This window comes from Rutidosis leptorrhynchoides, chromosome 11 (genome assembly GCF_046630445.1).
Source record: "Rutidosis leptorrhynchoides isolate AG116_Rl617_1_P2 chromosome 11, CSIRO_AGI_Rlap_v1, whole genome shotgun sequence".
Lineage (NCBI taxonomy): Eukaryota > Viridiplantae > Streptophyta > Magnoliopsida > Asterales > Asteraceae > Rutidosis > Rutidosis leptorrhynchoides.
Window position 1 is genome coordinate 103340369 of NC_092343.1, and position 16206 is coordinate 103356574.

Consider the following 16206-nt stretch of genomic DNA (forward strand, 5'->3'; position numbering starts at 1 on the left):
GTTCCATATTAATTGATTTCGTTGCGAGGTTTTGACCTCTATATGAGACGTTTTTCAAAGACTGCATTCATTTTTAAAACAAACCATAACCTTTATTTCATAAATAAAGGTTTAAAAAGCTTTACGTAGATTATCAAATAATGATAATCTAAAATATCCTGTTTACACACGACCATTACATAATGGTTTACAATACAAATATGTTACATCGAAATCAGTTTCTTGAATGCAGTTTTTACACAATATCATACAAACATGGACTCCAAATCTTGTCCTTATTTTAGTATGCAACAGCGGAAGCTCTTAATATTCACCTGAGAATAAACATGCTTTAAACGTCAACAAAAATGTTTGTGAGTTATAGGTTTAACCTATATATATCAAATCGTAACAATAGACCACAAGATTTCATATTTCAATACACATCCCATACATAGAGATAAAAATCATTCATATGGTGAACACCTGGTAACCGACAATAACAAGATGCATATATAAGAATATCCCCATCATTCCGGGACACCCTTCGGATATGATATAAATTTCGAAGTACTAAAGCATCCGGTACTTTGGATGGGGTTTGTTAGGCCCAATAGATCTATCTTTAGGATTCGCGTCAATTAGGGTGTCTGTTCCCTAATTCTTAGATTACCAGACTTAATAAAAAGGGGCATATTTGATTTCGATAATTCAACCATAGAATGTAGTTTCACGTACTTGTGTCTATTTTGTAAATCATTTATAAAACCTGCATGTATTCTCATCCCAAAAATATTAGATTTTAAAAGTGGGACTATAACTCACTTTCACAGATTTTTACTTCGTCGGGAAGTAAGACTTGGCCACTGGTTGATTCACGAACCTATAACAATATATACATATATATCAAAGTATGTTCAAAATATATTTAAAACACTTTTAATATATTTTGATGTTTTAAGTTTATTATGTCAGCTGTCCTCGTTAGTAACCTACAACTAGTTGTCCACAGTTAGATGTACAGAAATAAATCGATAAATATTATCTTGAATCAATCCACGACCCAGTGTATACGTATCTCAGTATTGATCACAACTCAAACTATATATATTTTGGAATCAACCTCAACCCTGTATAGCTAACTCCAACATTCACATATAGAGTGTCTATGGTTGTTCCGAAATATATATAGATGTGTCGACATGATAGGTCGAAACATTGTATACGTGTCTATGGTATCTCAAGATTACATAATATATAATACAAGTTGATTAAGTTATGGTTGGAATAGATTTGTTACCAATTTTCACGTAGCTAAAATGAGAAAAATTATCCAATCTTGTTTTACCCATAACTTCTTCATTTTAAATCCGTTTTGAGTGAATCAAATTGCTATGGTTTCATATTGAACTCTATTTTATGAATCTAAACAAAAAAAGTATAGGTTTCTAGTCGGAAAAATAAGTTACAAGTCGTTTTTGTAAAGGTAGTCATTTCAGTCGAAAGAACGACGTCTAGATGACCATTTTAGAAAACATACTTCCACTTTGAGTTTAACCATAATTTTTGGATATAGTTTCATGTTCATAATAAAAATCATTTTCTCAGAATAACAACTTTTAAATCAAAGTTTATCATAGTTTTTAATTAACTAACCCAAAACAGCCCGCGGTGTTACTACGACGGCGTAAATCCGGTTTTACGGTGTTTTTCGTGTTTCCAGGTTTTAAATCATTAAGTTAGCATATCATATAGATATAGAACATGTGTTTAGTTGATTTTAAAAGTCAAGTTAGAAGGATTAACTTTTGTTTGCGAACAAGTTTAGAATTAACTAAACTATGTTCTAGTGATTACAAGTTTAAACCTTCGAATAAGATAGCTTTATATGTATGAATCGAATGATGTTATGAACATCATTACTACCTTAAGTTCCTTGGATGAACCTACTGGAAAAGAGAAAAATGGATCTAGCTTCAATGGATCCTTGGATGGCTCAAAGTTCTTGAAGCAAAATCATGACACGAAAACAAGTTCAAGTAAGATCATCACTTGAAATAAGATTGTTATAGTTATAGAAATTGAACCAAAGTTTGAATATGATTATTACCTTGTATTAGAATGATAACCTACTGTAAGAAACAAAGATTTCTTGAGGTTGGATGATCACCTTACAAGATTGGAAGTGAGCTAGCAAACTTGAAAGTATTCTTGATTTTATGAAACTAGAACTTTTGGAATTTATGAAGAACACTTAGAACTTGAAGATAGAACTTGAGAGAGATCAATTAGATGAAGAAAATTGAAGAATGAAAGTGTTTGTAGGTGTTTTTGGTCGTTGGTGTATGGATTAGATATAAAGGATATGTAATTTTGTTTTCATGTAAATAAGTCATGAATGATTACTCATATTTTTGTAATTTTATGAGATATTTCATGCTAGTTGCCAAATGATGGTTCCCACATGTGTTAGGTGACTCACATGGGCTGCTAAGAGCTGATAATTGGAGTGTATATACCAATAGTTCATACATCTAAAAGCTGTGTATTGTACGAGTACGAATACGGGTGCATACGAGTAGAATTGTTAATGAAACTGAACGAGGATGTAATTGTAAGCATTTTTGTTAAGTAGAAGTATTTTGATAAGTGTATTGAAGTCTTTCAAAAGTGTATAAATACATATTAAAACACTACATGTATATACATTTTAACTGAGTCGTTAAGTCATCGTTAGTCGTTACATGTAAGTGTTGTTTTGAAACCTTTAGGTTAACGATCTTGTTAAATGTTGTTAACCCAATGTTTATAATATCAAAAGAGATTTTAAATTATTATATTATCATGATATTATGATGTACGAATATCTCTTAATATGATATATATACATTAAATGTCGTTACAACGATAAACGTTACATATATGTCTCGTTTCAAAATCATTAAGTTAGTAGTCTTGTTTTTACATATGTAGTTCATTGTTAATATAATTAATGATATGTTTACTTATCATAATATCATGTTAACTATACATATAACCATATATATGTCATCATATAGTTTTTTACAAGTTTTAACGTTCGTGAATCACCGGTCAACTTGGGTGGTCAATTGTCTATATGAAACCTATTTCAATTAATCAAGTCTTAACAAGTTTGATTGCTTAACATGTTGGAAACATTTAATCATGTAAATATCAATCTCAATTAATATATATAAACATGGAAAAGTTCGGGTCACTACAAATAGCATGTAACACAACAATACAATATGCTAAACACAAATATAACGATGATGTTCACAACATCCATAGTACTCGAGATCTCAAGGCTAGCCCAACGAATGGTATCGTCAACATCGAAGTTAAAACCCATTCGCCTACATTAATGTGGTATCGTCAACACCGAACTTTAAACCCACATATGAGGTATCGTCAACATCGAACTTTAAACCCTCATCAACTCACTACAATAGTCGTATGACATCGTCAACATCGAACTTTAATTCCATACGTGAGGTATCGTCAACAACGAACTTTAAACCCTCATCACAACACAATATACTCTAGTGTATGGTATCGTCAACAACGAACTTTAAACCTAACCCCACAAGTAAATAAATTATATAAATACACATATAATTATTCCACTCACCTTGTCACAAGGGTGATGATTTAGCACTTCCGAGCTTCAACGCAATGTACCTAAATCATTAAGTGCACATTCAATTTCACAACAAGTGGGATTTACCACAATACTCCCACTTGAGCATTTAATGACCCAATTTGTATTAAATGACTCGACTACACACTACCTCCCATAAATGGCCAAGAGTCGACTTTAATCACTAAGACTAGTGAATTAAAGTCTATTAACTTCAATTAACACAAAACTTAAGGTAATCCATACCCATTTCAACTAATTAGGTCAACTAGTACATTTTGACCCATTTTATAACACTTAAACTCACAATCAAGTCAAACTTGCCCATTAACACCTCTTTCATAATTCTTAAAGTGCATTAGTGGCTAACAACACCAATTGACACTTACAACCTCAAATCACAAGGCCAAAACCCTAGATGATGGCTATTAGGGTTTCATTACAACACATAACCCAAACTCGCCCATTTTACCACCAAATGGGTCTTACAAATCTCTAGTACCCAAAACCCTAGTCATTAACCAATTAAAACTCAAAACTTAGAGTTAGAACTTACCGAGACTATCTTCTTGTAGCTAGTAGCAAGGAGAACAACTTTAAATCTCGCTCCTAGGTTTGATTCACAAATCTCCAACTTCAAATCTCAAGATCAAGCTAGGTGGGTTTTGTGTTTTGGGAGAGAAATAGGAAAGAAAATGGAAATGAAAATGAAATAAATGGATGTGTGGTGGAGAGTTAATGCTCCTATCAGATTTACATGTCAAATTACCATTTTGTCCCTCAAAGTCATTTAATTTAAGCTAAAACCAGAATCAGAACTACAGGACTGTCGCGGTGCGACCTTAATCGTTGTGGCGCGACACATAAAGGGAAAATATACCCTTCTTAAGCCAACTTCTGATCCCAATTTGCTTGTTATACCGCGGCGCGGACCCAATTGTCGCGGCGCGGCCCAAGACTAGAACTGGACATCTCGGCCAACTTATACACTTTTCGATTTTATTTGATTCGCACACTTAAAACCCGCTTCCTACATTCGCCTAAACTTCAACAATAGTCTCATAAGACTTAACGCTATCAAAGCCCATGTATACACTTGTAGGCGCACACATTATCAAGTATATATATATATATATACATATCTGCTCATATATCTATACAATTACGCATAATCTAGCGAGTTACAACGTACAAATGATTAAGTATGTACCTTTTGATACGTACGGGAAAACGGGGTGTTACATTCTCTTAGAGTGTCAATAACATTTTTTTCAGCTTGCCTTCTCTTTTAGGTTTAAAGATCTCCCGCAGCTCCATCCACTTCGAGTATCCATAATTACATATGTAACACCCCCAAATGGGACCAGGGGTAAATGTGACTTTTCAATATCACAACACAAGCATATAAAGAGAACGACTCTAAATGAGACGTTTTATAAAAACATAAATTGTATCACAGCGGAAAGAAAATAAAGTTTTACATCATAAGCCAAATGTAAATGTTAAATGTTTAATAAATGATGAAATATAAAATGCGAGACTCTAACGCATGGCATCACACATATAGCAATCATCATTAGCACATAAGCTAATCGTTACCTGAGACAAAACATGCTTAAAAGTCAACATAATGGTTGAGTGAACAAGATAGGTTTAATAATTGTAATAGAGTTTTAGACCACAAGATTTGGTTTAAAATATATATCAAAAAGTATGCCATGAGTTATAATATCGAGCTAAACATAAACCCCAGACACTGCGCTTGTGTCGATAATCATTATTATGTACTCCCTTGAAAATCAGTCAATGGGTAGAGACGTCGCTCTCAATAGGATTATTCACAATAATTAAGCTTGCCACATTTTAATTCCAACAATTAACGATATTACAGTGGGGATTTGCATGTAAGAATACAAGTATAAATACATGTTAACAAAAGTCTTATGAAGTTGCATATCAAAAAGTTTAAGCACTTGTGTCTAAAGTGTAAATCATTTTTTAAAAAAAACAAGCATGTGTCTCACCCCAAGATTTATAAAATTCAATAAAGTATGTAAAAGTGGGGCTATGAACTTCACCTTAATAATAGCACAGTGAAAAATATCCACAATCGGAAATAGAGGCAAGAAATGAATAGCAGAGACCTCAACCTAGAGACGAAAGAGTTCAATCAGACGTTGTCCAAATGACAAAGAAAATTCTAAGTGAACTTAAGAGTTTTTAAGCTTGCAACCAAGTTGTGTCCACTATAATCAAGTTTTGACCTTGTACAACTTACGCAAACCTCGGTGCTATCAAGTAAATCTAAATATGACCAGATGCGGGGGTCAGGAACTTTCAATTAGACATAGTCTACAACCTTTCGTTTAATCCAAAACCTTATTCCCATAAGCACTCCGCGATATCATCTCATCGGCCGTAAGTAGCAGTGAGATTCGTATAAGCAATACGCTATCGGTATGATTATAGTTTCCACGTTATAGGTGCGTATAGTGATACGACACTTAATTAAGTTACTTTTACTGTTAATATAAGTTTAAATTATTTTTACTTATAAGTATTATTATAAATATTTAATTATAGTGTATTATAATACTAGGTTAAATTGATATTAATTTAATAAATATTAAATTCTTAATTTAAATGTTTATATATAAATATTTAATTATTATTAACTTTATCTTATCACCTAATATAAATAAATAAATATCGTATATTTATATTATTATTTGTTACTCTATTTAAAGGATAATTGTTAGTATATTAATTTAATAATTAAATAATGTACATAATTAGTTGGATAATTTATTTAAATAGAAGATAACTATAAAATTTCACATTCTATATTTATCTACTAATCACATAATTTTAAATAATATTAATTCATTAAAAATTATATTATACATATTTATACATGTCGATATACATAGAATTATTTATTAATTCACTTTTAATTCTATTAAATATCTAAAAATTATATATAAAATTTTTATATACTTACTTAAACATATTAAACAGTAGAAAAATTTATAAACTAATTCTATTAATTTTTTGTATTTATTTTCTATTAATTTTTTATTTATATTCATGGTTTACACAAAAACAAGTTTAATTATGGATAAAATACTTTTTCGACCCAAATAACTACTTTTATAGTTTTCGCAGGTCTAGGTAAGATATATATCAACTTATAAAAATTATATATATATATATATATATATATATATATATATATATATATATATATATATATATATATATATATATATATATATATATATATATATATATATATATATTTTATTTGCTGTTATATGTTTATTACGAATTTTACATTGTTTCTATGTTTAAATAATACATAATTTGTATTTAATTATAAATAATATTCCAAAAATTATAAAAATAATTTTTATATCTCCTAACACTGTTTCAAATTGTTTTCATAATTTTATTACTCTTTTTGATATTTCAAATAATTTTTAATCCTTATATATATATATATATATATATATATATATATATATATATATATATATATATATATATATATATATATATATATATATATATATAGCGATCGTATCATAAATAAATAAAGAATAAATAGTTATAATGATATATAATTTTGGATTTTGACTCAAATAATTATTATAAGTTAAATAAATTCTGAAAAAATTAATTTTACTAATTTTAAGTGTAATTAAATCCGATTTTATACATATATCGATTAAATAGAAACTGTTTTTAATTATTTAAAATATATAAACATGATATAAATATGAAAACTTATTTTTCCCAGATCTCATAATACTTATTAATAATTATCATGTAAAATTCACAATTTATAAAATTCATTACATTTTTATTAAAAATACAAATATGTATCGGTTGAAAAAATAACACAAAAGTAATTTTTAAAAATATAAAAATGAATTACAAATCTAAAAAATTAATTTTTCTAAATCATACGTTTCATGTTGATAATTATCATGCAAAGTTTACATTTATTTAAGTTGTAGAATAATTAAAAAAAATATATTGTTGCTATTATTGGATCGGCCGAAAAGAGAAAAAATTGAAAAGAATAAAAAGAAAAGAAGGAAAAAGACATACAAAAAAAATAGGGTTTTTGTGTGTGCTCCCAATTTGTGAATGAAAAAATATGAATGTAGGGAGGGGTATATATAGGATTTTAAAAACTTAGTGAACAAGAAAAAGCAATTTGATTCCTAATATAACTACAAATTAATTTTTTTTAATTTTCGGTCGAAGCCTATTTACATATATATTTATTTTATTTTTTTAAATCCCATTTTGGAACATTCTAGATCATTTTATATTTTTATGATCATTTTTATTTATTTATTTTATATTAACCAATTTTTATTTTTGTATATATATGTTAGGTATTTATATAACATAAATATTTATTTTATAACTTTTATTACCAAAAACTTATACTTTTTACATATGTACACTTATATATACACTTATATATTATTTATACGTATTAATACATACTTATATATTTATTATTATAATAATAATATGAAATATTAGGGTCAGGGTATTATATTATTAATTAATATTTAGGGTTAGGGTTTAGTTCATTAAATACGAGTATTAATTAAGATCATTTAATCTTAACCGGATAACAACCCTAAATCAATACACTGAACAATCAAGTAAAACCCTAAGGGCATTATGGTCAATTCAGAATGGAAAACTGAGGGTTGTTATAACATAGTTCAACAACATGGATATGTTCAAACACGAAATTTTCTCTCCTGATGTTGAATGTGCGATTGGTGAATCTTTGACACTTATAGATTTTTGATTTGCTAAATCTTCTGGTCATAACATCACTATATTTTCTTAGAACATTATCCTATGTTGCGTCAGCAACAACACTTATCTTTGAACTCTTCTTTGGCTTTTGTTTCTTTGCTGCTTCCTTTTCAACATCAAGTTCTTTATCAAAGTTAGCAGCAAGTAGCAAAGCGGCTTTTCTTGAGAGCTGATCATCAAGTTCTTTCTATTTCTAAATGCTAGTGTTTGGGTAGCCATATATCTGTTCATGCTTATGCCCAGTGAAGTTTCCTTGTCATAGATTTCTTTTTCGTCCTTATTACTTAGCCTCAAAATAAAGGCTTCTATATATGAACCGATATCCATGCCTTTTCTGGATGCACCGATGTAATGCTCCTAGTCAAATGGATGATATTTTGATCATATCATCAAAATGTTCGCTTCTTGATCCATGGCTTTTATTTCTTGCAATTCTTTTTTCAGTAACCTGCTCAACCATATCTGTAGCCACCATCTCTTGATCCGTTTCCATTGTTGTAATATGTTTATCCCTTTCACTTAGTTCTTCTCCAATTACGGTTTGTTGTTCTTGTGCAACAAGCTTTTTATGTCTATTAGGGGCATATTTCCCTGCTGTAGCGTAGAGTGACTTGACATGACGACTCCTTTTTATGGGCCGACGATGAAAACCTGAAAACGGTAACTTAGGCAACGCCCAAGTTGCTGACGCAACATATGTGTCAGAAGCGTACCCATCCTCCTGTACATAAACCAACCTTTTAAGTTATTAACATGAATAAATATATCTAATTAGTAGAATGCATTGAACATAACTTTACGATATTACCTTACAGTCTAGAATGGCAATACGTTGTCCAATAATTGCAGCCCGTCTTGTTAGATCATTCAACTTTTATCGAATATCACAAGATGCGATAGACGTACACGGGGGTGCTGTAGGTTGTGGGGGTCCTGTTGGTAATGGTGGTGGTGATTGAGGTGATCTTGGTGACGGTGGTGGTGATGCTCCGTGTGCCTGAGAAGCAGGGAACTCTATCAAAATAAATGGAAGAAGCGACCCACCAATCGGCCTCAGCGTTCTAGGAGGTCAGTCATCAGTAGCCACACCGTCCTGATTAATCAACACGAACAATATATTAAAAGATAGATGAATTATTAACGGAAGAAATAACAAACAAATTACCAAGTCTAGCAGGGCCAAGCACTCCTTCCAAAGTGCCTTCTTTCGATGCTCCTAGTAAACCACCCTCGGAATATGATTCTCCAAGACCTTCCTGGCTTTACTCCTAATTTGCCTCGAGAATATCTCCCAAATCCAAATCTGCAATATACAAGTATGTAGTCACTAAGTTAAAATAATATATTAACTTTTATTGAATAATTAACTAAATACTAACACATGAAATGCCCAGACGAATCCAGGAATGGTGTATTAAAATTTAACATTTGGTTTCAAATGACGTTTTGAAAGATGGTCTTTTAACCATGGGTACTTATAATCCTAGACAAGAGAAACCCGCGAATATTGTGTTGTATCATTAAAATCCTCGATGAAATGTAGCAACGCGTTGTCAATCTTATAATGTGGTTACTTACCCATCATTCCCATTTCTACGATGATAATAATAGCTAGCTGGATGCGATCATCATCAGTAGTCTCTAGCACCTTGTGTTCTCAAATCGGGCCTTGATATATCCATAAGTCATGGTGTGTTCGCCAACATTTTCCTGGAAACACCGTTCCCTAATAGGAGGTGTTATCTGTCTCACCTCGGTAGGAACATAATGAAGTTTGGATGTAAGCGCACTGAATCTAAGACCAGTCATCAAACAAAATTCTCGTCGACCAAACCTCACGGATAGTGAATGTGACAACTTAAACCAAAGATCATTGCTTTCATCTTAGATTTCGACCCAAGATGGTCGTCTCTTCTTCTTCCTCTTCTTCTTCTTCTTCTTCTTCTTCTTCTTCTTCTTCTTCTTCTTCTTCTTCTTCTTCTTCTTCTTCTTCTTCTTCTTCTTCTTCTTCTTCTTCTTCTTCTTCTTCTTCTTCTTCTTCTTCTTCTTCTTCTTCTTCTTCTTCTTCTTCTTCTTCTTCTTCTTCTTCTTCTTCTTCTTCTTCTTCTGAATCATAATATTTACGTAGTTCAAGTCCTTCTCTACATTCAGCACCTTTAACCATGGATCTAAAGTAGTCTGCTCGAATCGTTCTCGTTGTGTCAGAGTCTACTAGGTACTTATGCTCTGTATCAATTTGGTGCTACACCTCAGTTTAAGCTCGGCCGATTTATAAACCTAAAAACAAACCACGAAGACCAATGTAACACCCCGACTTTTTCGACTTGCTTTTGTGCTTTGTGCTTTCTGCGAAACTACGTATTTGTGCGTACTGAGCTATATTATACTCTGGGAACTTCCTACATGTTGATTACTTTTGTTTATATATTAAAACGTGCCTTTAAGTACGTAAGGTTTATGACCGTTGTTGTCACTTGACGTTTAGAACGAACTGCGTACTGTGTACACGTTTTTTGTCATAACCGGAATATTATGACTAAGAAATACTAATTGTTATTTTATAATAACAATTACTTGGGTTTTTGGATGCTTAATTACGCTTGGTAATTTACTAGAGCACGCTAGTTGGTCTTGTTGGACTTTCTACCTTGTTGGACTTTAGCCCACCCTACACTAGCTAGTGGACCATTTAATTAGCCCAATTATTATAAGTAAGTAACCCATTATTAATGAAAGACAAATGCCCATTTATTAGAGGGAACATTGATAGTGCTCCAAATGAACATATATTTAGGCACAATATCCTTCCAATATGTAAAGCTTTTAGTTGCAATTGTTCTATTTTTATGTAATATTCATTTAAATAAATAAGTGCGAAGACAAAAGAAGAAAATGACGATTTAAAGACGCAAATGACCAAAAAGCTCAAATGAACAAGATATAATTCAAGTGGTTCCATTTATTGATAAGAAACGTCTAAAAATGACAAGAGCACGAGCCGTGGAACGCAAAGTACACGATATCTACGCGTACGAAAGGACGTTCGAAAATCCAGAACCGAGACATGAATCGAGCATCAATGCGCGATTCAACGGTGCTAAAATTACAAGTCAACTATGCACAAGAATATAATATAATATATATATAATTAATATAAATATATATATATATATATATATATATATATATATATATATATATATATATATATATATATATATTTAAATAAAACCTCGGCAAATTAGAAAACAAAAGCATATGAACTGGATCAGAGGGCTATGTGATCGCATGGCTAGAAGGCACAAAATCCATGCGATCGCATGGAGGTCAGAACCTGGCCAAGTGCTATAAAAGGCGACGTTTTCAGCAAATTTTGTACACTCTCTTTTCATTTCTTCCTTTGTAAGAATATATATTTATATTTATAATATTAAGTTTAAATTAAGTTTAATAATAATTGGGTTAATGTAAGAAATGTTTAAAGGTTTTGTAAGTCGGAACTCTGTCCGTGTAATGCTACTCGATTAATCACCAATGTAAGCTATGTTCTTCCTTTTTAAATTAATGTCTCGTAACTAAGTTATTATTATGCTTATTTGAGCCGAAGTAATCGAGATGTTGGGCTAAATATTAAGACGGGGTTATTGAACTTTGGACCATAATTAAGGTTTGGGCAAAAGACCGACACTTGTGGAAATTGGACTATTGACTATTAATAGATGGGGGGTATTATCTAATCGAGTGACAACTCATTGGAGTCTGTCGAACCTATCTTCAAATTAATTAACCTAATAATTAATAATGATTGTGGTTGTCCTATTTAGTGACGTTCATACGAAATCTATTATAATCATTTAATTAATTATTCGGGTTGGGTAATTGATTATTCAAACTGATCAAGTGGGTAAATTAATATTCATATCTAATCAAAACAAGGGTGGATTATATACAGTGATAACTGGTGTAATTGTTGACAGAAGTGATAACTGCGTCACAGTTTAAATCCTTAATTAGTTGAAATATTTGACTTCAGGTACAAGGGTAATTTGACGAGGACACTCGCACTTTATAATTATGACCGATGGACTATTATGGACAAAAACTAGATAGACGTATCAAACAATCCAGGACAAAGGACAATTAACCCAGAGTAATAAATTAAAATCAAAACGTCAAACATCATGATTACGGAAGTTTAAATAAGCATAATTGTGTTATTTTATATCTCATCGTACTTTTATTTACTGTCATTTATTTATTGTCATTTTTAATATTGTTATTTAATTTACGCATTTTAATTATCGTCATTTATTTTTACGCTTTATTTAAAATCGACAAACCGGTCATTAAACTGTAAAACCCCCCTTTTATAATAATAATAATACTACTATATTACTAATATATATATATATATATATATATATATATATATATATATATATATATATATATTATATTTATACAAATATAATCGTTTAAAAATATAGTGTACGCAATAAGCCGTCTCCCTGTGGAACGAACCAGACTTACTAAAAACTACACTACTCTACGATTAGGTACACTGCCTATAAGTGTTGTAGCAAGGTTTAAGTATATCCCATCTATATAAATAAATAAAACTTGTGTAAATTGTATCGTATTTTGTAATAAAAATAATAGTATTTCGTATACACCGCTGCACACATCAAGTTTTTGGCGCCGCTGCCGGGGACCCGGCGAAACGCTATATTTTTACGCTATATTCTAAAAAAAATATATAGTAGTTTTTAAACTCTTTTTGTAAAAATATAATTTTATATAAGTTTTAAAATACAAAAATATAAAAAAGTATATTTATCTATTTAAGTATTTAAATTAAAAAGTTTATTTTTTTATTATTTATTTAACGTATAAAAGTATTTTTAAAAATATAATTTTAAATATGACCAATATATTAATTTTGTAAAACTAAAAAAATAATAATATGTAAACGGGCTGGTTACTGTAGCTGCCCAAGAATTGGCCTGGATCCATACACCATGCGACCGCCTGGGAAAATAACCCTCAACTCATGCGATCGCATGAGCTGAGGTGACAGGTCTGTTACCTCAGACGTACAATTAGGGTTACGTTTAAATATTATTATTGTTAATTAATTAGTTAATTAGGGTTTAGTTTATTTAATATTTAGTTTTAGTTTTTAATTAAATTTGTATTTTTAAATTTAATTTAGTATTTATAATTATAATTAATAATTAATACTTTTATAAAATAATAATATAAAAATAATATTTTTTGTAAAATTGTATTTTTATCAACTTAGTTTATTTTTATATTTTGTATTTTTCTTTATTATTGTTTAATTCGTAACTTTTATAATTTATCATTCGTAATTAGTTTTAACTTAGTTTTTGCCGTAATTGTTTTATATTTCTAGATTTTTAGGCTTTGTCGTAAAATTCCTTAAGTGCTTTTTCTTTAGATTAAGACTTAGGCGCTTTAGAATTTTGCGACGCAGTTTATATATTTTAGTGCCTTTTAAGTTATTGCCGTTTTGGATATAGAATTCCTTTTAAGCTTTAATACCTTTAGACGCAAGTTTTAATTTTTAGTTTTTAGACTTTTAAGTTTCGACGCTCTACTTTCTTATTATTATTTTTCGATCTTTTTATTTTTCGACGTTTGTTTTTCGACCTCTTAATTCTCGACGCGCTTTTTCTTTCTCATTTCTACGCTCTAGTTTTTAGGACATAGAATTTTCTTTATTTTCTTTAAAATTTCGACGAAAAAAATTATTTTAAGCGGTTAAATTGACAGACATCCAAAATTTTCTGGTTCATAGTAATAGTTGGATTTGTTAGTGGCGAGTTGTGGGCTTCCGATTTAAAGGGTCCTGGCTACCTGCTGCATCTATTGGCTATTCGAAACGTGGGCAAAATCAGAAAAGTCTATTAATTTGATAACTTTAATAATTTTTATCTTTATAACTAATAGGATATTCAGTGAATGCACAGATCAAAACGTTCACTACCTTTCATACGTTCACCACCTGTAACCCGATCAAGACATCTAGCCAATATTATCGCCGTTGATTTTTCTTTAGAATCATCATCTAATCGAACAAGTACTCCAATTAAAATTTCCGATAATCCATCTTTTGAACCCGACTTCACAATTGAGAACCCGGAGGATATTCAAGGACAATTCCAAGATCCTGAACCACTAATCATTCCTCCTGAACCACAAACCGTTAAATCAGAATCCTCTAGTGATTTGTATTCAACAAATTCAATTATGGAAGTAACGGAACCTCTAAGTATGGAAGACCGAATGAGAGCCACAGGCACCGGCCAAGGACACGCCATTATTAAGCCAGATATTAATGCGCCAGATTATGAAATCAAAGGACAAATCCTACACATGGTAACTAATCAATGCCAATATAGTGGTACGCCCAAAGAAGATCCAAACGAACATCTTCGAACCTTTAATAGGATCTGTACTCTATTCAAAATCAGAGAAGTTGAGGATAAACAGATCTATCTCATGTTATATCCCTGGACTTTAAAGAGAGAAGCCAAAGATTGGTTAGAATCGTTACCTGAAGGGGCAATTGACACATGGGATGTCTTAGTTGAAAATTTTCTTAAAAGATTCTTTCCGGCATCTAAAGCCGTGAGACTTCAAGGAGAAATTGTTACGTTCACACAAAAGCCAAATGAAACATTATATGAGGCATGGACAAGATTCGGAAAGTTGTTGAGAGGATGTCCTCAACATGGTTTAGACACTTATCAAATAGTACAAATATTCTACCAAGGTGTCGATGTTGCTACACGAAAAGACATCGACACAGCAGCTGGTGGTTCCATTATGAAGAAAACCGCAACTGAAGCTCATAAAATCATTGATAACACAGCCTCCCACTCACATGAGTGGCACCAGGAAAAATATATTTTTCGTTCATCTAAAGTGGCTAGAGCCGATTCTAGCCATGACTTTGATTCCATTTCCGCAAAAATAGATTCTTTCGAGAGACGAATGGAAAAGATGACTAAAGATATTCATGCAATACGAATTAGTTGTGAGCAATGTGGTGGACCACACTTAACAAAAGATTGTCACATCGAGAAAACGATGGAACAACGTGAGAATGTTTCCTACATGAACCAAAAGCCGGGAAATAATTATCAACCGCCAAGGCCAAACTTTAATCGAAATCAAACATTCTTTACAATCCAAATGGACCCAACAATAACTCGTTCAACCAACAAGGTCTGAATAACCAACCAACTCAAAACAACACTTTCAATCAAATAAGACCTATAAACTACCACAACAAATCGAAGAGAAAAAGTCAAATCTGGAAGAAATTGTACAAAAGCTAGTTGAATCTCAAACACAATTTATTGCAACTCAAACCCAAACGAATGAGAGGTTTGATCAGTCATTTAGAACTCAACAAGCTTCCATTTTAAATCTAGAAAAACAAGCAGGTACTCTTGCTAACATGATGAGTGAGAGGGAATAAGGAAAGCTACCGAGTAATACTGAAGTAAATCCTCGGAATGAGAATGTTAATATGGTTTCAACAAATTCTGAAAAACCAGCACCAGAAGATGGGAAGGTTTTAGATGTGAGTAACAATGAAGAAGTTACAACACTACCACCACCCGAGTATGTAAAGTCAGTGGTGGCACCATACAGACCACCCATCCCGTTTCCAAGAAAAGGAGTTG

At 31.1% G+C, this 16206-nt stretch overlaps 1 non-coding gene across 1 annotated transcript; it reads right to left on the reverse strand.

Annotated features, from left to right (window-relative positions):
• Positions 1–15145: 15145 nt before the first annotated feature.
• LOC139878921 (small nucleolar RNA R71) lies at positions 15146–15252 on the reverse strand. The gene has a single exon (XR_011769783.1). It is a non-coding gene; the product is annotated as a small nucleolar RNA R71 (small nucleolar RNA).
• Positions 15253–16206: the final 954 nt, after the last annotated feature.